Source organism: Aplidium turbinatum, chromosome 16, assembly GCF_918807975.1.
Source record: "Aplidium turbinatum chromosome 16, kaAplTurb1.1, whole genome shotgun sequence".
Classification (NCBI taxonomy): Eukaryota; Metazoa; Chordata; class Ascidiacea; order Aplousobranchia; family Polyclinidae; genus Aplidium; species Aplidium turbinatum.
In genome coordinates, this window is record NC_137487.1 from 17,732,437 (window position 1) to 17,749,259 (window position 16,823).

Below are 16,823 nucleotides of genomic sequence, written 5' to 3' on the forward strand. Positions count from 1 at the left end.
TCATTAGTGGTCTTTTGTTGGTAGACAAAGCGATCCAGGATGTATTCAGGTCAGTGAGAGAGACCTCGTCACCTGAACGGATGAAAAGTGTTTACCTAACCATTTGATCAGAGCAAGATATTACCTTTCATACGTACTAAAAATGTTATGGTTTTGTTGCTCTACTACTGCAACAGCCTTTAAGCAACAAAGCTCATCAGATTTAAAATGTTATCACATTATTACCCGTCATATCCTCACTACGTTGCGCAACAGAAAACACAATCTGAAAGTTTTTGGTATGATCCAACCCGGAATCGATTTCAGATCTACCAGAACTTGAGCCGAAGGCAAAACCCCGTAATCACTTAGCTGGTGCCTTTTCAGTTTATGCAAGTAGTACAGTCGTAAACCAACCGCTTCACACCCAACCAGGCACGGCATCACTTTTAAACTTTTCACAATCAGCATGCAATCATTTGCGCGACTCACCTTGGATTGCTTTGAGCTTGTTGAGTCTGTCCTTGTTTGCCATTCTGTCTATGTCAAGTGTGGCCAAGGAGTTGAGGGAATTCACGGAGTAGTTATCCGGTGCGGCTCGGTATATGAGGCCTCCTTCCTCCTGGAAGGATACGATTAGATTAAGATTGAGGCAACAGAACCGACTCCTTATTTTCGAAACTGTTGACCAAAAAAGCTTCTACGATCATAACACTGACAGTGTCGCATGCTTGTACTGTGCATGGGTTGGATCACCAACGCAGACGGCTTGAAGCAGTTGCATAAGCACTAAACAGACAATAGGCTGCTGCTCATTAATAGCTACATGCGTATTGGTTGAGAATCTATGCTCTTAAATAAAACTTCATCTGGAAATCGGACTTCATAAGGTGTTGTTGTTGATATGTCTTAGCTGCAAAGGCGAAAACTACCCATGATGGCGACCCATTTACTCTCGTGCTATATAGGCTACTGTATATCAGTGGAGTAGGCTACGGTGAGTCGGTGACCATTTTTTTGGTGTTTAGCCTACATTTTTTTAGAAAGCTTTAAACACATGCTTAATTTGCACATTGCTTTTTATAACATATCACATCACGTTATTTTGATATGATATGAACAGCTATTGAGCAAACTGCAAACCTAGTGTGTGTTGAAAATTTGCTGAAAAAAGTGAACACTCAAAAATGGAAACCATGCAATGGAACCATGTCACCGTACGCCACTGCTGTAGCCTATACGCTTTCTATGCTGTTATTGCTAGTATGCAATTGGCACTGTAGCCTAATTAGAAATAAAAAATAATATTGTAACTGTAGCCTGTCCTACAACGCGGAAGTTAGGCTATATGTTGATCGAGAAATTTGTCAATGGAAAAGATGCACTTAGAAGTTGCCTACTTCTTTGAAACTAGTAACTTTGACAACAAAAATGAAAGGTTTGCTTATCACTTAGTTCAAATTTGAAAATGCATGGGCAGTAGGGTGGCTCATTTTCCTTGATGTTCTTTAAAAATTTTGTCAGTTTGCAATAATGTTCCAGTTTGCTTACTGATATTTGCAAACCAATTTTTTTTGTTGGGTTTTAACCTTTGACTCTGGTTCACCCAAAGAGAAATTCTGAATTTTTCCAAAATATCAGTCAATTTTGAAATGGTTGAGCAGTATCTGATCAGGGGATTTTCCAAAATTTGACCACTTGATTTTGACTTCTTCCTCTGTTAACTTCCACGTGGAACATCTTTACCCGGCTCCAAGTCTGAGAGTCACTAATAGTCAGAGATGTACGTATGCGCCGCAAATTCTACGCCGCATACATGCGGCGTAGACTTTTTGTTTGCGCTAACGCTTGCGGCCACATTTTTTTGGATAGTTTGCGCTTGAGGATGCGCCGTAAAGTTTTCGCGGTTTTTTAGCGCATAGCGTCAACGCATACTTTTTAATGTCTTAGTTGTTGTTTGCAATTTTTTTTGTCAAACTGCGAAATGTTGACGTCTTGCAATTGCCCATTGTTCTAGTGTTGTGTCACAGTGTCATCTATTGTTCAGTCAGCTGGAGTTTGTTTGTATATGGCACTACTGCCTTTGACACTCGAGTCTCACGTGGAGACTGAAGTCTTGCAGAAAAAAAGAAAGAATTAGTTAAAACAACTTAGGCCTACTGCGAAATTACTTAGTAAATTACGGGTCAGAACAGGAATGTAATGTAAACAAGCAAGTAGGTAGGTTGGTAATGTCGCTCCATGTAAAATGTAAACAATGACTTGGCTTCGTAGTGTGAAGTTTTTTTAGTCAAGCAGTGTTGAAGGCGTTTGTAAGCAATTGTGAGCACTTTAATTTATATTAGTTAAGTCTTGCATTTTGGGACAAATCAGAAACTTCTCAGGCAATGAGCAGTGCAGCCTATGTATCTAAACAAACTCAAATATTTGGTCTCCGACCGTGATTGCTTGCATGATGTAGCCTACTCTGTATGTTATATGTAGTACATTACTTTGCCTTTGCCGGTTATTCTTGTTGTAGGCTATGTAGCGTAGTAATGTGTAGGCCTACATACAGTAGGCTATCAAGCTAAGGTAATTTTTACTTGACAATTTATACATTCTGATGCGTAAGTATGTAATTATATATGTTTTGTAACTTGATGAGTAGTTTAGCAAAACATGCATCCAGGGGCCAATTGTGAGAGGCTTTTGAGTAGCCTACTGCTAATAACACTAGTAATGCTAACTATCCCTGAATGCTAATAACAAAGAGTTGTGCAGTTCAGAATCTAAACTTGCTTGTGTCTGGCAGTTTTGTCTTCCATTAACCCACTTTTTAAAAATCTTATCAAAAAAAGCATAGAGCTTACTGAGAGAATTATGGCATTAAAAGCAACATTAGTCTTATTCAAACGGAATCATTTTAAAAATAGTGTTTTTTATAATGGATTTTCAGGGAGCGACAGTTAGTATATTACTAGGAGCGACAGTTAGTATAATACTAGAATTTTCTTGATAGGCATATGGTACAGTTTCTTACACTACACTATTGTATTCAGGGAATAAATTACGGTAATATTAATCTCCAAGTGAAATGGAGCATGATAATACAAATCCATGGCCCTACATGGAAAAGTATTTTAAGCTCTCTTTTTCGAAAGGCAAAAACTTATATTTTCAATGCCAGATGTGCCTTCCGGCCAAAAAGATAATTTCTTGTAACGAGAAATCGCGAAGTGGCTTGAAAAGTGTGTTGTTTCGAGTGGTTTATACCGTGTGAATGTTTGGCACCTAGCAAACAAAATGAGTTTGCGCTAGAGTATGCGCTAACGCTGACGCCGCCAACTTTTTTTACAAGTTGCGTTGACGCATGCGGCGTATAGTTTTTCGAACGTTTGCGTATGCGCTGACGGCGTCAATATTTTTTGTATGCGCGTACATCACTGCTAATAGTGCATGCTTTTAGTGTCATTTTAGTTGATTTTACAGCCTTTTTGCGGCCAGTGAAGTAGGCTATTGTAGTTTTGTATGAAGAGTTAATAGCTAGTCACAAGATGGTAGATAGCTTAGTGGTTCTGCGGGTTAGGTGAATAAGAAATTTGTGGACTTAGTTGAGTTGTCTAAAATCAAATGCACATTATATTTAGGCTATTTGTTGTGAGTTAATGAAGACAAGTCAGTCGTCGCAGAAAATGACACAAAACAGTCGTTTTATCTTTAAATACAAAACTGGAAAAAGAAACCAATAATTATAAATATTGAAAAGCTTGAAGTCTGTCTGCACTGTGTCAGCACCAAAGGATCGGTCAATAGTCTTAATATTATATTTTTCTACATTAGACGTGTAATCATCGGTTTGGTGTGTAATACAACATCAGTTAACACAGGAATTCATAAAGGAGTAACTGTGTGCCTGGAAAGAGCATTTGGAAGTGGTCTATTATTTGCAACTAGCTTGTCGACATCATGTGCTGGGATTTTTGTGAGGAGCGGCTGCTGCTTTGGTGTATAGCACCACAAAATCACCAAATGAGGCAGTATTTAAAGTTCCCCTCGACCGCTGGCCTTCCCTTGATAAACAGGACTTCCAAGTGTGTGAAGTAAAATGCAGGAAAGAAAAAAACTACATGTGAAAACACTATTTCTTTTTGTCAAGCTGCATTTCTTGATGAAACTTCTAGAAAAGATTACACTGGTCAACAAAAAAAAAAATTTCTTGCATGGGCTTTGAGAACTGATTTAGGGTAACTTTGGGGTGCTGAATCCGAATCTGACCTCAGATTTATCCTATCACGTCAGGTTTGTGAGATATGATAACAGCAAATTGCTACTTTTGTCAAAAGTAGAAGATTTGGCGTTGCGTTTACCACCAACATATGCAGTGCTATCACAAAAGGTTAGTACTAGACAGGCCAAAACAGCTTAAATAAGGTTACTGAACAAGCATTGCCATAGGCCTGTTTAAATCTTTGTGGTTTCATGCAAAACATTGACGGGGGTGGGTGTCAGTTATACTTTTAGCCTTCCTTTTAGCTTGTTACTACTGCATGGTTAATAATGTTGCTTACAAAACAAATTGATATCAAAATTATAGTTGGTGGGTGTATTTCAGCTACTTATGTACTACATGGCCAGGATTTCTGGATATAGCACAATGTGTATGTGCAATAAACGCAACGTCAAATCTTCCACTTTTGACAAAAGTAACAATTTGCTGTTATCATATCTCACAAACCTGACGTGATAGGATAAATCTGAGGTCAGATTCGGATTCAACACCCCAAAATTACTCTAAATCCATTGAAAAACTCCATGCAAGAAAAGTTGTGTTGACCAGTGTTATCAAGAAATTTTGAAGCTGACTCTCATCTTTCTTGGTAAGTATCCTGTTTTACTTTGTAGCCTCTGAATTATTGCGGAAATATCGCGTTTCTGTGGTAGTTAGCTTACGGATGATAATTGATAACTTATTGCATTGGGACTTTTGGGAGTGTTGACAGAAGGAAAAGTATATAGAATGAAGGAACCTGGTGCAAGGCATCATGCACTCTGGATGGCGAAGGTAATCTACACCATTAAGATTGCCATGCTGCAGCACCAGTTGAAAGAAGATATTCCACAGTCCTCTCAACTGATAAAAATTGTGGACCTTGCTAAGTTTCTATGCCTATTCTATGTCAAGGCATGATTAAGAGCAGCTTTACCCTTGCAAGCTCCTGTCTTTTGGATTTGAATTTATACAAAATATTGCTCACCTATGTAAAAGAACATAAATCTGAGAGATTTCGATAATTCAGCCAAGCCATGGCTAGCCAATTCGAAAACCACTTTTTTTTATCTGACAGAGCGTTTGGTCGTCCTTTCTCTTTTCAGTGACGCTGGTGTGCAATAAAAGCAAAGTATGGCTAGGGCCATGAAGAGATACACCAAAGAATCTTCTTTGAAAAGTGCTGAGCAGCAGATGCCTGCCATTACAATTTCCACGCAGCTGAAAGACTTATTTGGCCCACAGTCTTGGTTGCTTTTCAACGTTATTAACCCTATTCGGATTAAGCTATATTTGGCAGCTAACGGCCTGACGTGTGGACTTATTCCATCCACACTTTCACTTTCTAATAACTTTTGATATAAAAACGTTAGGAAGTTGCTTTTTTCGCAAAGTTAGAGCAAAATAACAAACTAGTTAAAATTTTAAGTGGACACACATACTCTACAAGTTTTTTGCTATTACTTTTTTGCCAAGAGTAGTCAATTTTTTTAAAATTTGTCTGATGTCTCCGCCATAATGTCTTTGAAATCACTAATCTCTTCGTTAAAGGCACGCACGGTTCAGTCATACTTTCTTGACATGGCCTACTTTCTTCCGATAACTGCTGACGCAAAATCCAGTAATGGAATTAATCCCTCTTAAGCCCTACTAAATTTTATGCTGATTAATATTTTACTAGTTTTGCAGACAATTGTGGGAGTAGGGTGTCACAAACTGCTGATAACTGAAAAACTATACTACACAATAATGTCATTTTATTACCAAAAAAAAGGTGAATAATTTTTAGGAAAAGTCATAAAACTTCAATTAATTTGAGCCAGTAGCTTTTATGAAATTGATGAAAGTTTTATGTATGGACGGAACCCGTCCCCGCGTCAGTCCGAATAAGGTTAATGAGGAGCCTATCTTTCTGTTCAAACGGGCTTTTCTCTGGGAAAGAGATGGGGATTATAATCGCATGAAAGGACGACTTTCTCATCTCAAGGTTGTAAATAACTCTTCAGAACGAGCTTTTAGGCTTGTCACAGACTACCATCAGTCTGCGGTAACGAAATCACAAGATCAAAAACAATATCTTTACCAGGTGGTGAAAGACCTCCGTGAAAAACAAAACAGTCTCTTTCCGAAACCGAATTCAGAAGGTGCACAAAGAAAATCATGTCTGAAATATGGTAGAATTCGACATTTTCAGATTAATACCCGTGTCAGTGTTCATGAAGTTGCTAATTAAACCACATTGCTTGCCACAAGTTTGTGTTTCTGCCTCTTATTGTGTCCAATAAGATGCTAGAATGCATATCAGAAGATAACGAGTGAGCAGTTTCAGAGATATACGAAAATTCAATATTTTGACAAATTTCAAACCAGGTGAACCAGGGTCAAGCGTTAATATTTTTTGTGAAATTTTTTGTAGGGATACATTTACCAAATTAAAAGGAACATTATTACAAACTGACCAAAGGTTTAAAAGAAAAAAAAAAATTCGAAATTTTGAGCCAGCCTAAAGGGCAGTCGTTAAAAAACTGTCAAATGCAGTAGCTAAAACAACAATCAATTTTTAACTGAGCTGTTGTAACTTCAGTTCTGCATTTTGTGGTTTCTTGTTTACTCAGGAGTAATTGTTTAATAGCTGTAGGCGCTAATGGAAAAACTCAGAACAAGAAACTAACATTTTTTTCTTAAATCAGCGATTTTGAAAATAAAGGAATTAGTTTTGAAGGCAAGGAAGCCTAGTAATTCTATTTAAGCAATAGCTTGTTATTTCTGATATTATTTCTTCAATAATCTTGGGATAAATTCTAAGTATAGTCACACTAAGCTAAAGACTCCAAAAATACCGATCGTGTTCATTTTGTGTAAAGCTATTGAGGTTTTGTTGGAGGAAACAAAAGCAAACACTTGAATGGAGCCAAAGCAAAAATCAAAGTGGCAGTTACCAGATATTAGTTGTTGACAGCGACAACCTTATGCCATAACAATGTTCTCACAGCTAGATCAGTCTAAACTAAACAGTTTGTATGAAACTTCAACACGTACAAGCTTCTTTACAAGGAATTAATCTGTAGTTTCTGTATAAGGAGTTACATTAATGATTACATTATAATTAATGCAAACTGAGAAAAATTTCATTGCACTAAGTTTCTAAAAATTGAACTGAATAATGACATTTTACTCTTAATTTTATTAACAGCCAGCTATGTCAGGATTTTGTTTATGCCGATGTTAGTTCTTTTGAGTCTAAATATGCATAACAAGCCGGTAAATAAACTGGTTCACATACAATGCTATAAGATAACACAACTTCAGTTACTTTCAACTGAACTTTGAACTGACTCGTGTGAAAATAAATTCGTTTGTACTTCAATTACTTTGCGTCGTATCTAGCCCGAGGAGTCTATGGCTTTAAATTAAGCGAATGCGAAATCAAGAAAGTCTATCGAGTTCACTTTCGAGCATGTCATATGTTTCGTCTTGCTAAAGAAACAGCTGCGTGCTCTTGAGCATGATCCAACCAGTGGCGTAACTACCCATTGGTTCTTGTGGATAAATCCAGGGGCGGCACGTTGCTGGAGGGCGGCACGTTGCTGGAGGACGGCAAAATGTGATAACAGGTAGCAAACCTTTTTAAGGTAATTTTTGCATATGAAAAGAGTTAAGAAAAGTGGAGCTTTTTTTAGAATGAAAATGAAAGCTAGAGAAGAGGAACTAAAAAAGAATGAAGGATCCATTTTAAAATTCGTAAAAATGTCCTCTGCTAAAGAAACAGAAGAGGTTAGCAGCCACAGTAAATCACTACCTCAAGTTGAGACGGAAGAAGAAGTGTAGCATACCTCAAGCAAAACAATAACGAAGTGATTATTGAAAGAAGTCAACCTATTACCTATGACTGAAACATTTTCAGACAAAGGTAAAACATATGATATATATTCTTCTCATAACGATGTCGCTACTTGGCCAGAAGCATTTACTCATAACATGAGAGTTGAGATGATCAAATTAGGGCCTGAAAAGTTTCAGAATAAAGAAGGGCCATTCAAGCCGGCGATTAGAGTAGTTAAAGAAGGAGACAAAGAGAAGGAATCCTTAAGCTTTTTGAGCAAAAAGTTGTTTTATAAGACGCTACAAAATGGTGATGAAGTTCTCAGATTATGGCTGCTATATTCAGATAGCCACTCCAGATTATTATTGCTTTTGTTGCAGATTATTTCAATCGAGAGATGATAATTCTTCATTTGTTTTCAAACCTTTTGTAAATTGTTAGCATCTTACTCCGTGCATTTCTAGTCATGAAAACACAAAACTTCACAAGCAGTGCTTTGATAAATGGAATGAGCTCACACTGAGGCTTCAGGTTCATCAAACAACTGACAAAGATATCCACATCCTTATGAATAAGATTCAAAATAGATGGAGAAAAATCTGGCAGAGCGTAATCGCAGTCATAAAGTTTCTCAGTAAACAAAATCTTCCTTTTCGTGGTCATCGGGAAGATTCTAATTCAAAGAACCAGAAAAATTTTCTTGAAATTTTAAAACTCCTTGCAAATTTCAGTACAGTCATTCAGGAACACATTTTTAGTACCAAACTCTCCAAAAAAAGCATGACTACGTAAGTTACCTTTCACCAGCTATCCAAAATGAATTAATTGAACTTTTTGGAAAAAAGGTAAAAGATCTTATGCTGAAGGAGATAGACAGCAAAGTATTTCTCAATTTTACTTGACAGTAGGCTACTCATGACGACTCTGATACCGATGAATTGTCTGTTATTGTTAGGTACCTCAAAATCGACAGCAATAACGAGGTAGCTTACAAAAAGGAATCCTTTCTGAATTTTTTTCCACTGCACGGAAAAAATGCAGACGAAATTACTAAGTCTATTCTCAATGAGCTTCAGCAAAAATCCAAAATGGCTTAGACATAATGATGTGTAGAGGCCAAGCATACAACAATGCTTTCACCATGGCAGGAGTCCGCACTGGAGTAAAATGCAGAAAAAAATATTAGTCCTGAGGCCTTGTTTATCCCATGTGGAAACCACTTACTTAACCTTGCAGGAGTTCACGCAGTGGGATCGTCGGAAGCAAACATCGTTTATGTGAATCAACACCTTATTTATTTATGAGTCTTAAGCTTTACCTCACTGTTGCCGTTTTTATCGCAAGCTGTGAAAGAAGTTTTTCAAAACTTAAGTTGATAAAATCTTACTTGTGATCGACTGTGGGAAAAAGCAGGCTGTCTGCGCTGGCAACAGCCTACTATCCATTGAAAGTGATCTAGTGAATTTTGATTTCTGAATTTACTTCAATGAAAGCTGGACGTATTTAATTTGGAATTTTCAATAAAACTAAACAAACACTGCTTTTATTCTTCTGTTGCGTGGAATTTTAATCAGCTTTTACGACGGTGTAAAGGGAGGGGGAGGGGTGGCATTTCGTGCAAAAATCCAAGGGCGGCATATTGCGTTGCTACGCCACTGGATCCAACTGAACACCCTCCTACGAGCTACATGCCGAATATAGGGTGGATCGATTTTTAACTTTTTTTCTTAATTGCTTATTAATAGTGCGGAAAAGTTGTGCACTGACATTGTAAGCACGACACAAAAAAAAAATTCAAATTTTTTAATATCTTGGGTTGCCCCAAAGAAGTTGAAATATTAGAAAAAGTGGAATATTTCCAAAAAAATTATTTTTTGTTTTAGTTTTTAATCGCTTGTTAAGAGCTCGGAAAAGTTGTGCACTGACATTGTAAGCACAACACAAAAAAAATTTTCAAAAATTTTAATATTTTGGGTTGACCCAAAGAAGTTGAAATATTAGAAAAAGTGGAAAATTTCCAAAAATTTTATTTTTTGTTTTAATTTTTAATCGCTTATTAAGAGCGCAGAAAAGTTTTGCACTGACATTGTAAGCACAACGCAAAAATAAATTTAAAAAAAATATCTTGGGGTGCCCCAACAAAGTTTAAAATTCAAAAGAGAATTTCAAATTTTTAGAAATTCCATTTTTACACATTTGTAACTGCACTACCTCCCGCAAATCATTGTAAATTACGCAAAAAATCAATATTTACAGGTAGAATTACAAGTACATGTAGGATACGCAAACCTTTTAAGAACATAATCTAAAATCTGTTTTGCATTGAGACGCGGCATGTCTTTCCTGGACTGTAGCCGACTTCTGATGAATCCATCGCGGTTAGCGTCACCACATACTGCAACAGAGGCCTCCGTGACAACCTTGACACCTCGCTCGACTGCTTGCTGCACGCGGGTGGCAGGGGAAATTGAGAGAATGTTGGTTTGTGTTGATGTTTTTGAACGACCAAAGTTCTCTGTTGTCATTCTCATAGTTATTGAAGGTTCGGTTTTGACGTTATCGGTTTGCCAGCATATCATATCAACATAACTGACAGCATCAAAATTTAAAATTGGCAGTTTGAAGCGCCGGATTTCAGTGTAAACGGGAGTTTCTCGTGCAAGCAGTATACGCCGTATTCGCAGCTCATGCACATCTGATTCTTTGTCAAGCAGCATTGATAAAAGTATGTTTTCGCTGTGGCCAAAAAATCCATTTCTTTAAATAACAGGATCGACAATGGCCTTTAGTTTATCCCACAGGTAGCGAGATGTGTTGATGGTTTGCCATAGATGATACAGAGTGGATTGCACTGTATTTCGAACCACATAAGAGCACAGGCTATACCTTCATGGCAAAGGTAGCCAGCGTTTTTAAATTATCAGAGGGTTCTGTGGTCCCTATACAACGGCAGAATGCGATTTTCCGCAGTTAGCCAGCGTGAGTGATTAAGCTTACCTGGACTTCTTGTGGCGAGTGAACTGGGAATTTCTCCTGTAGAAACGCAATGACAAATGTCCCGGAGGTATCTTTGGTCCGTGCTTAAATCGGTCACACCCATATGAGGAAAATTACTTGGTATTGATTTAAATCGTCGGATAGTCATTTTATCACATGTAAGTAAAGCCTTTCCAATCTGTCCGGAATACCCACGAGGACCAGTTGTACTGCCATCCAAAAACTCAAAAAGATGCCGCAGGGGTAATTCGTTTGCGTGGAGTTGACATACCAACCATTGCAGCGGTTTTCGAAACTCTAATTCCAACAGTCGGATAACACCGCCTACATGACCCGTATTTACTACAGTACCATCACTTCCCACGGCTGTTATTAAGCTGTTGTCTGTTCCTCTATCATGAACTGCTGATATTATGGAGTCGGCAATGCTTCTGGCTGTTCCCGCGGTTGGATTTACCTGGCCAAAAAATACTGAGCTCCAGGTTCGGCGATAATACACACATGCTCTTCAACAATAGATCTTTTGTGAGACACCCCATGATCGTTTACTTCAATCTTAAGTGTCTTGTCTTTTCTGCCATCAAAATACAAACCGAGTAAAACGTCCGACCTGGACTCTTGCAATTCTTCTCGATTTCTACTTTTTGATCTCCGAACTTTGTTTCTATCAATAATACCAGTTTTATCGGCACTAACCATTACCATACCTACGTCGTGCAAAGCAGCAGACGCTACAGCGGCCGCTGCTCGATCAGAGATGACACAGCGATCACACATAAGTGCCATCGAACGCATCGCCACAGGTCTGGTGGTCTAGTATGGTGGGACGAAATTAGAGTCATGGTCGCCGTCACGAGATCGATTTGCTATCCGTGTAGCTGCGTGAGATAGATACAGCTTGAAACCTGCAGTAGCTGCGTGAGAGATATACAGCTTGAAGCCTGCAGTAAGTCAAGTGTGTACTGTGTTGCCTACACATAACACACAAAAGGCTCGCACTAATGGAAAGGCAGCAAACGTTCATGTCACTAAATAGGATACAGACAACCATGACATCAGCAATAGGGTGGAGTGAAAAAAGAAAATTTTGATTTTTGCTCTGTAATAGCGATTAAAAGTTGTAGTGTGGCTTGACTATTAAGCTTTGAAAATTTCAGCATTTTAAAATAAAGTTTTCGTCTGCCGCAAGCAAGTTCAAGATTACAAGGGACGTGCTGATTAAATATCACAATTTGCTTCAGAATTTTTTCCACAGCAAAACCATCGCATGTGACGTCATAGAGGATATTTCTTACGATTCAATTAGTCCATTTAAGCAACATAATCGGAAATATGCAATTCTTAAAAAGGGCCTGAAAAAGCCATTGCAGCGGTTTGTATGTCTGTTGCATTTTAATGAATTACCACTGAGACACTTGATGCATTATCTTGATGGAGTTACATCTGCTCCACAAAGTTTTTCTGGCTCCATTGGTAAAAAACTTGAAGACTGTGACAGTTTACCAGTCGCTGAGTTTGAGGCTGTTGATATTCAACTGCCTTCAATTGACGTGAGCTTAAGCAAAGACCAGCAGTAGCCTACTGTACTTGTATGGCATCTGTAAAGCAATTAGCTCAGGGCGTTGTGATGCCAACCTTGCCTATCGTAATCCAGGAAAGATGAATCACTCCAGATGGCTGACAACAGCCAATCGCACTTTGAGGCTTTATGTTTCACATAAGAATCCCTGTGAAAATCTGAGAGCGTTGGTGGAGTACATTGCCAAGGTATACGCTCCAACGTGGTTTGCAGTGAAAGCGCAAACTTCCTGTACTAAAGGAGCTAAACATCTGTTTCACGTAGTTAAAAAGTCGCGCTATCTTAGCGATGAACTAAAAGCAATAGTTGAACCTGCTATCAACCGAAATGCCTTCTTTGCTCACCAAGAGAACCTATTGCTGTGGATGTTGGTAGATGAACGTCTGTACAAGAGAAAATTAGCACTGAGAAGGATACTTTCCAGAAAACAAGGTCATGAAGATTCCATTCGTCTCTTTAAAGTTCTTCTCTTGAACTTTGAAGCAAACGAATACTTTGAACTGATTGATTGGCAGCATACAGAGAGATATGAACTATCACCAACTCGAGACATACCGGACAGTCAGTTAATGTCGTTCATTGACGATGCTGCAGCTCCAGAGCTTGAATTTCCTAGCTATCCGTGTCACACGCAAGCCATGGAAAGGTCCGTTCGCCTCGTTACTGAAGCAACATCTGCGGTGTGTGGGCAGAAACAACGGAACGGATTCATTCGAAGTAGACTGCAGTCAAGATTAGAAATGCCTGTATTCAATACAAAACGGGAATTTTTGGAAAATGGAGCGCTTAATGAGATTTAAACTCATGGGAGTCGGCAGAGAGGGGCACTTGTCCCCCTGGATTTGGGTCTTATAAACGTTTCTTTCCTTATGAAAACGATATTTCAAAAATGTTTCTTACCTTCGGGCGATAATATCTTTTTCATCCAATTTTCTTCGAAGTAAATCAACATTTTTCCAGGACTATTTTTTCGCGCTTTCGGAAGTTATCGCTAAGTATACCTTGGAAATATCTTTAATTGCAACGTTTTCGCTCGTGCCGTCCAAATTTACGTTACATTTCATCAATACACTTAGCTACGTTGCACTCGTTGCAGCTCACAAGATGAAATTTGGCTTGAAAGATGTTTGCCCCCCCCTGCAATATTTCTGCCAACGCCCATGTATTGTATAAGCTGATGATTTAAAAAGCGTTTAGGCCTGCAATATTTATATGGGATCAATAGTAAACAGGCAACCGAAATCTCATCATTGTTATATTAAGAAAAACACTTTTCTACTGCAATTTACTTTACATTCATTACACTGTGCTGATGAACTTGTGAAAGGAACAGAAATTTAAAGAAAATATCTTAAAATCCGTGTTTTTTCTAATCAGTTGATCATATACATGCAACAAGCGTTCTACAAGACGTATTTTCCACTGCATTGCAACGATTTATGTGTAATTTACAACTCTGATATTGTTAGATAGAAGTACCGAAGGTAGAAGTTAGATAAAAGTGACGATCTGCTAATTTTGATGACGTCATAGCTCTAAAATACCAGTGAAAACTTCAATCGACTTGCGGCAGACGTAAACGTTATTCAAAATTGGAAATATTTCAGCATGTGAATACATTTACCAGATCACAACTTTTAGTAACTATTACAGATTAATTCTATCAACTTTCAGTTTTGACCTATGTTTCACTCCACCCTAATCAGCAATGCGAAGTATGACACAGCGGGCCGAGTGGTTAGCGCGTTGGGCTCGCAGTCGAGAGCCTGCATGTTCGACTCCAGCTACCCGCACTTGCTGTTGTTTCTCTAGGCAAGAAACTTTACGATAATTGCCTCTACCCAGTGATCGATTTCGAGTAATGGGTAGTACCAAATTTAAGTCATAAGTAGAGTAGACAACCGAAAACAGTCATTGCCGTCGGCTGCAGCGTGGGTCAGGTGTACGTCGGAAGGCGTATACCGATGCATTGCGCTCAAGTCCGCTTTCCCGCAATGCAGGATAAAGATATGAAAAAAAAAGTAACTATTAATTTTTGGAAATTTTCTGAAGCGATTAAAAATTAAAACAAAAAATAAAATTTTTGGAAATTTTTTACTTTTTCTATATTTCAACTTCTTTGGGGCACCCCAAGATATTAAAATTGTTTTGTGTTGTGCTTACAATGTTAGTGCACAGTGCACAACTTTTCCGCGCTCTTAACAAGCGATTAAAAACTAAAACAAAAAATAAAATTTTTGGAACTTTTCCATTTTTTCCTATATTTTAACTTCATTGGGGCAACCCAAGATATTAAAATTTTTGATTTTTTTTTGTATTGTGCTTACAATGTCAGTGCACAACTTTTCCGCACTATTAATAAGCGATTAGGAAAAAAAAGTTAAAAACGATCCACCCTAAATTGCCGAAGTTCTTACCATTTGATCGCACAGCTTGGCGGCGCATTACAACTCCAATCATCTTGGCTTGAAAACTGTAGACCACAATTTTTCAATTATTTTGTTACATACCTTATGTTGACATAGCCTACAGTACAGTATATTAAAAGTTTCAGTTTTTAACAGATCAGTTGTCTTGCAAACCAAAAAAATCTAATGAGTTTTTACTGGGTATGTGCACTCTCAATCTGCTCTTTGGTATGCTATGTTGAAGGTAAGATTTTTGCTTATTTTTGATTACTTTTAGAATAGAGGATTTCAACTAATTGACGCAGACAGTAACCGAAGTTAAATTCTCATTCTCTTTCTCCCTGTTTGTTGCTTCATTTTTCCTCCGTAATGCAAGTGTTGATCTAGCCAAATTAATGACAGATCTTAGAATTACAGTAGGCTAACTTGCATTATTCACAAATCACATTATTGTCCTATTGAGAACCCGGGTAGAATAAGTGATTACTGCATTCTGTGATTGTTATTTTATTTGTCGTTCCATAAATAATGCTCGAGGTATATCAGGAATTAAATTTGATGGTTTTGGATCATCCTTACATCATTTGGATCATGGATCATCGAATGTAATTATTTTTGCTTTTTTTTAGGACAGTGTAGTATCAGAAATTACAATACTGCAATCAGAAATAGAAGACCTTGCAGTAAACGATGCATGCCAAAAAGTTCAGACCAATCAAACAGCTGCAGAGCTTCTTATGTTTGTACTTGCGATCATGAGTGTGGCAATTCTTGCGTACGTCGAGGTCAGTGTTGCCACATCAAAAACAAACTTTCATGTTTTATCGCTGCCTTACGTTTATCACAAAGATTTTCATTCCAAACGTAGTATTGATGTTTGTAATAAATGTGCTTCTTATCAGTTGCGCAAATACAAAAATTAGGGATTAGTTACTTCGAAAAAGTACAACTTACTTCACATATTCTTCTCTGGGAATTTCATTATTTATTTATTATTTATTTGCGTCAGACAAAGCTGTCCATATCCAAAACAAAACAACGAAATAATACACAAGCTGCAAATGCACAAAGATCACAGAGAGTCACTTTGGATGTCGTCAATTTAAGAGCTCACTAAATATCTACTGTTACAAATTTACATACAATGAGCGTTGGAAGAATTGAAAGTATTCAGAACGATAAAAACAATCAGATGACACCAGGTCTGATATAAAGCGATTTGAGGGGTGAAGGCAACGGTTGATAAACGAAAACATGTTTTTCCTCAATAAAGCATCAAACGTTGTTATATTACTCGTTACTTGATATTCAGGGGCACTGACATAACGAGGCAAATTGTGCAATATTCTGAAAGAATCATTGTAAGCAACACGTAATTGTTTTATACTGGAAGATCTAAACTTGTTCCACAACTGGGATGCGTAAAACGACATACAATATGAGAGAAATACAATATTTTTTACTGCGGGTGAGCATTTAGCAAAATGAGATTTTGCATTATTTGCAGCACAGTACCGAGAGCGTACTATGGCATTAAAAAGAAGGGTCGGCAAGCAAACTTTTTTCCACCGAGTACAGAAGAACATTGGAGTGGAGAAACACGAACTGTTGAATGTAATAAAGGGCAGAGATGTTTGAAAAACTAGGTTACTGATGTCCGGGTGCTGAATGGATGACGATAATAAAGATGATGACACCATATTAATTTTGAGTCAATCACTGTTTGAATCTATTCGCAGGCAGCTACTGTCCTCCGCCACCGCGAGTTAGAAACGCTATAGAAGTAAA

The 16,823-nt window shown here is 37.8% G+C and overlaps 2 long non-coding RNA genes across 2 annotated transcripts; one reads left to right on the forward strand and one right to left on the reverse strand.

Moving 5' to 3' along the window:
- Positions 1 to 436: 436 nt before the first annotated feature.
- On the reverse strand, positions 437 to 11,296 carry LOC145785773 (uncharacterized). The gene is made up of 2 exons (XR_014291210.1): positions 11,049 to 11,296; positions 437 to 601 (listed from the first exon to the last, which is right to left on the reverse strand). It is a non-coding gene; the product is annotated as an uncharacterized LOC145785773 (long non-coding RNA).
- A 3,894-nt stretch (positions 11,297 to 15,190) lies between these two features.
- Positions 15,191 to 16,816, forward strand: LOC145785277 (uncharacterized). The gene is made up of 3 exons (XR_014291151.1): positions 15,191 to 15,279; positions 15,665 to 15,820; positions 16,775 to 16,816. It is a non-coding gene; the product is annotated as an uncharacterized LOC145785277 (long non-coding RNA).
- Positions 16,817 to 16,823: the final 7 nt, after the last annotated feature.